Source organism: Phoenix dactylifera, chromosome 18 (assembly GCF_051530095.1).
Source record: "Phoenix dactylifera cultivar Ajwa chromosome 18, Ajwa_hap1_PhDact_Kaust_v1.1, whole genome shotgun sequence".
Lineage (NCBI taxonomy): Eukaryota > Viridiplantae > Streptophyta > Magnoliopsida > Arecales > Arecaceae > Phoenix > Phoenix dactylifera.
The window spans coordinates 11565292-11571639 of NC_143207.1; the positions used below are offsets into that span (position 1 = coordinate 11565292).

At 45.3% G+C, this 6348-nt stretch overlaps 1 long non-coding RNA gene across 1 annotated transcript; it reads right to left on the reverse strand.

Moving 5' to 3' along the window:
• On the reverse strand, positions 1–1160 carry LOC148699505 (uncharacterized). Its single transcript, XR_015974733.2, has 3 exons — positions 1045–1160; positions 663–842; positions 1–405 (listed from the first exon to the last, which is right to left on the reverse strand). It is a non-coding gene; the product is annotated as an uncharacterized LOC148699505 (long non-coding RNA).
• Between the last annotated feature and the right edge of the window lie 5188 nt (positions 1161–6348).

Here is a 6348-nt window from a genome sequence, read left to right on the forward strand (position 1 = left end):
TCACTAATCAATGGACAGAGATCATAAGACAATCAACCTGTTCACAAAAAAAATGTAGAAGACAAATTATCCCAAGTCAACACTGAAACACCAACAACCAAAAAAATGCTCTGACCGAGAGAAGAGAGTTCGGAGCACAACATTGGTCCATTGTTTCCAACATAACATATTAAGAGATCTTAATCAGAAAATATTAGAAGCACACTGCATCCTTAGTTCGGCAAAAACTCCTGCCGTTGCTCTTGTTCTTTAACCGGATCATCAGTACCTTGAAATAGATTATTGTTTGCGAACAGAGGTATTAACATTATCAGCACTGAATATCTGACTCTGGCCAGTTGAACTCTCACCAGGTGCATTGTTGAAGCGATTGATGGGTTGCGCAATATTCCCATATTGGCATGCCTGCACAGTAAATTGATTGTGCTTAATGCCCATGTTAAGTGATTCAACATATGGCTGCGAGTAACACCGAAAGAACAAGGGTCAGATAGTACAAGTAAATAATAAAAAGTAAGTTCCGTGTCATAGCTGCGCCTTAGAATCCATGCATGATGGGAAGACGATAGTCTGCAAATCATTCCAACAGAAACCGACAATATATGAAATTTAGTGCTAGTGAGATGCCACATTCTATCGTATTCCTCATTTTTCTTGCGCACCTGTTGATTTTCATCATGTGCGTAAAAGTCGAATTGCGCACTTCCCATGATTGGGTATAAACCTTCTTGATTTGGCATGGAAGACTGATAGCTTAAATTCGGGTCTTGGGGCATGGCACTCTCATTTGGAATAGAAAGTTGATTGTCTTCAGTAACCATGTTAGGTGGTGCAGAATATGGCTGCAAGTGCGACGCCGAAAGAACAAGGGTCAGATAGTACAAGTAAAATATAAAAAGTAAGTTTCGTGTCATAGCTTCTTAGAATCCATGCATGATGGGAAGATGATAGTCTGCAACTCATTCCAACAGAAACTAACAAGATATAGAATTCAGTGTTAGGGAGATGCCACATTCTATCCTATTCCTTATTTTTCTTGCGCACCTGACGAATTTCAGGCGTGCTTTGATTTGGGGCAGACTTGCAAAATTTTTTTACCAATCTAATCATCCTTTCATCGTCAATCCAACTCATAGTTCCATCATCTAGATCGCAGACTGTGAGACACGGGGCTGAAGTCGGCAGCCCTCGCCGACTTCAGCCCCGATTCATTTGGGGAAGGAGCCGGAACAGAGGATCGCGTGGGCGATCCTCTCCGGCTCCTCCGGAGGGGCAAACAAGGCAAGGGCGCCGCGAGATTCCCGCGGCACCCCTCCTAGTCCATCCACGGCTGATTCACAGCCGTGAATCAGCCGTGGATCTCGCTTGACCGCCGCGATTTTCGCGGCGGAGAACCGTTACGATGGGGCTATAAAGCCCCATCTACTCCTTCCCCTAGGGCATCCCGAGCTCCTCCTCCTCCTCCTCCTCCTCTTCTTCCTTCCCTCCTCCTCTTCTCCGACCGGTGTACCCTCCCGACCGAGCGCCGCCCGGATCCCCCTCGCGGCCACCCCCTGTTCTGAGACCCATCTCCTTGGGTTCAAGCGTCGCCGCCGCCGCCTGACACCGGACCGAGCCTCCCTCGGCCGAGATCCCTCCACCGTCTCTGCCGCCGCCGGTAAGCCCTCTTCCTCCATCTGTTTTGGCCCCATCAACCGAGAGCATTCTCGGTTGATCTCGACCCCAGCCACCGCAACGGCCGCCAGCCGCCACTGCGGCCGGCTTGCCGTCGACTGAGGGGTGGCCTCCGGCCACCCCGCCGCCGCTGCCGCCGCCCCTTCCTCTTCCGCTCTCCCTCTCGGTCTTCCCCTGCCGTGGGGGGGATTGGGGGAGGAAGACGACCCTACGAGCCGAACAGGGCCAAACATGGGCCCTGTTCACAGTGGGCCCGATCTGGGCCCGGTTCACTGTGGGCCCAACATGGGCCCGGTTTAAAAAAAAAAAAATCCGAACCCAAAACCCAGATCAAACCCGAGAACCCGAACCCGAACCTGAACTGGAATCCGAATCCGAACCCGAACCTGAACCTGAACCTGAACTGAAATCCGAACCCGAACTCGAAACCCGGGACCCGAAACCCAAACCCATTAGACCAGTAAATAGATTATTTGCAGTTAAGCCCTTGGCAGTATGCTATTTCAGAAATAGGATCTCAGTAATTTGTATTTGATCCCTATAGGAAAGACTTATTACATAAAGGTCCCCAACAATAGTTATTTAGTCTTCTCACTCAAGTTTTATTATAGAACATTACCCTGTAATTAAATATTAGTCCCTGCAATAAATTTTATTGCATAAATGAACCAATTAGAAGCCAACCATGGGGGCCCTATTTAGCCGAGTCTATGCGGGCCCATTGGGCCGAGTCCGATATGGGCCCTATCAGGCCATGCCCATTATGGGCCAACTTTGGGCTCTGTTGGACCATGTCCAATAGTATTATTTTTTAATTTTGCTTAGTCTGAAATTAACAAAAAATTAATTAAACTTTAACAGGTGAACCTGATCCGTCTACCTGAAGTAGGAATCAAGCGAGAAGAGGTAAGTAATTTAATGCTTCAAAGTGCATTTCTCCAAATTATTTGGTAAAGTAATTTATTACTGGATTAAATTTTGAAATATGTTTTGTGTTTAGTAAAATGGGTCTGGCATATTAAATTTTATTTGAAAATTATATTATATGCTCTGAATTCCGTGAAACATGCCTGTACAGTTTATGAAATTTATTTTTATATTTATGCATTCTCAGCATGGCTATGATCTGTTCTATTCTGTTCTGGCCCCGCCAATGGGGATTATACGTTGGACCTGTCGACTTGTAATCTGTGAGAAACCGGTTTCGACACCGCGCCACCGGTGATTAGAATAGTGGTTTCTGGACACCGTTTCCACCGGTGACTAACAATAGTGGTTTCTGGCACTCTGTGCAATCCATGCCACTGGGTTACGTGGCCGTAGCCTATTATGTTGAGATTCTGGTATAAGAGTTTTTGGAAAAATGATAATAAGTTTTGAAAACAACAAAACAATGTTATTTATGATTTATTCCAGACATTATCCTGTATTTTGATCTGATATGCTCTGACCCCACTCTGGGGTATTTTGTTGTTTACTGGGCTAGTGTAGCTCATTATTCTATTTTCTTCATTTTTCAGATCCAGAGGCTTGATCGCATGGGATTGGGGAGTGCGTTAGAGTTTCCGACGATTATTCCTTCAGTTATTAGCATTTTAGATTAGTCTGAACATTTGGATCATGTTGGCATATGCTATTTTGAAATTTTGTAAGACTGCTTTTGAATGATTTTAAGTATTTTGTCAATTTTAAGCATATGCTATTAATCCTTAAATAAAGTCTTGAACATCTGTATTTGCTTTGATGTAATCCGATGCCTTGCACGCCTGCGCGGCCCGCCGTGCGGGCGAGCGGCGTCTGCCGCGCCTCGGGCTCGGGGCGTGACAGATTTGGTGGTATCAGAGCTTAGGTTTCAGATTCATAGGGATTGTGTTTGAAACAGTCATTTTTGAGAGATGGGTAGGAACCTGCTAAGGGGATAATGTTCATTTATTTTGTTAACTATTATGTATTATTCTGTTTTGATAAATTTATAACATTTCTATATTTTCACTGAATCAGAATGCCGTCTCGCCGTGTCCGTAGCTTGAATCGGATGGTTGGGCGCTCTCGGGGAAGAGCCCCCACTAACCAAGCGGGCGAGGTACCGCATAACTCAGGGCCCCAGGGTCAATCAACTCCAGAAGCTGCCGCCGGAAATCAAACTCGGGTGCTCGAACTGATCGAGGAGGTCGTCGGGTTAGTATGCCAACAGAGGCAACAACCTCAGCAACCAGTCCAGCAGGATGTTGCTCCTCCTGAGCAAAGAAGGAGTATAGCAGAATTCAAGAGAATGGCACCTTCGGCTTTTAAAGGCACCACTAGTCCTCAAGAGGCCGAAACCTGGATAAATGAAATGGAGAAAGCCTTCAGGGCAATGGAGTGCACCGATGAAGAGAAGGTCAGATTTGCCATCTATATGCTTCAGGACCGAGCTCATCATTGGTGGATGTCTGTGGAGCGCACATTGGCACCCGAGCAGGAGGCGCTTACCTGGCAGAGATTCCGCACAGCATTCTACTCCAAGTATTTTCCATCCAGTCGCCTAAGGGAGCTAGAGAGAGAATTTCTCAATCTGAATCAAGGAACTATGACTGTAGATGAGTATGAGGCAGAGTTTGACAGGCTATCTCGGTTTGCTCCCACCCTCGTCATGGATGCAGAGTCCCGGATGAGGAGATTTGAAGAAGGATTGAAGCCTCACTTACGTCGGAGTTTGGCCGCAATACACTCGACAAACTATGATGATCTGGTAGACAGGGCTAAGAATCTGGAAATTGTCTGGAAAGAAACCTATGATGCCAAAGATAAGAAACAAAAGAAGAGAAGCAGAGATTATGATGCTCGCAGTGGACAGAATTCTAGCAAGACTGCAAAATCACATAACCAATCTTGGCAATCAGGGAAGCAAGGATCTGATGGAAAGACTATTCAGCAAGAGAAGCATAAGTGTGATGCATGTGGTGGTATGCATAAGACTGAACACTGTAGACGATTATCTGGTGCTTGTTTCAGATGCGGCCAGCAGGGTCATAAGGTAGCTGAGTGTCCTCAACAGGGCCTTCGATCAATTCAGAGGCCTCAAACTTCAAGAAACCAGCAAGTGCAAGCTTCTCCTGCTCCGGCTCAGTCAGCTCAGCCTTCTTCTCCTAAGCAGCAGAAAGGGGGGAGACTGCGCACACAGGGTCGTATTTATGCACTGACTCAGCAGAATGCTCAGGCATCCAACATGGTGGTGTCAGGTACATTGTCAGTTGCTTCTGTTTACGCTCATACACTATTTGATTCTGGTGCTACGCATTCCTTTGTGTCATCTACATTTGTGCAAAAACATGACCTGCCTTGTGTGCAATTAGAGTATGATCTGCATGTTAGCACTCCTGCAGGGAGTGGGATGATTGGTAATCAGGTCTGCAAGACTTGTCCAGTTCAGATAGTAGGTAGAGACTTGCCTGCTGATTTGATAGTTATAGATATGCATGACTTTGACATAATCCTCGGTATGGACTGGTTAGCATCACAATTTGCCACCATTAATTGCCATGAGAAACGGGTAAACTTTCAGATCCCCGGAGATACCGAATTCAGCTTCGTAGGGAGTGGTGCTTATACCTCCCCTCGAGTTGTCTCCGCTATGCAAATTAAGCGGCTGCTTAGAAAGGGGAGTATGGCGTATATTGCCACAGTTGTTGATACCAGACAATTAGATCAAAGATTGGAAGATATTCGAGTAGTGAATGAATACCCTGATGTCTTTCTGGAAGACCTTCCTGGCTTGCCACCAGATAGAGAAATTGAATTTGCAATTGATTTAATTCCTGGTACCACACCAATCTCTAAGACCCCCTATAGAATGGCTCCAGCTGAAATGAAAGAATTAAAGGAGCAGTTGCAGGATCTTCTTGATAAGGGTTTCATCAGACCTAGTGTTTCACCTTGGGGAGCTCCAGTCTTATTTGTAAAGAAGAAGGATGGTAGTATGAGATTATGTATTGATTATCGAGAGATAAATAAAGCAACAATAAAGAACAAGTATCCTCTACCAAGAATTGATGACTTATTTGATCAGTTAAAGGGTGCTCAGATATTCTCTAAAATTGATCTTCGTTCTGGGTACCATCAATTAAAGATAAGGGCTGAAGATGTGCCTAAAACTGCTTTTCGTACTCGTTATGGGCACTATGAATTTTTGGTCATGCCTTTTGGACTGACAAATGCCCCTGCAGCTTTTATGGATCTGATGAACAGGGTGTTCAGACCCTTTCTGGACAAATTTGTAGTAGTCTTTATTGATGATATCTTGATCTATTTTGGGAGCCAGGCCGAGCACGAGCAACATTTGAGGTTAGTACTGGAAACCCTAAGACAAGAGCAGTTGTATGGTAAGTTGAAGAAAAGTGAATTCTGGCTAGGCAGTGTGATGTTCCTAGGGCATGTAATATCTAAAGAGGGTATCTATGTGGATCCAAAGAAGATCGAGGCAGTGGTCAACTAGAGCAGACCCAATAGTGTTACTGAGATTCGCAGCTTCTTGGGCCTAGCAGGATATTATAGACGATTTGTTGAGGACTTTTCCTCTATTGCTGCATCTTTGACTCGACTAACTCGTAAAGGAGTTAAGTTTGAGTGGTCAGATAAATGTGAACAGAGCTTCTAGGAGCTTACGTAACGTTTGGTGTCCGCTCCCATCCTTAC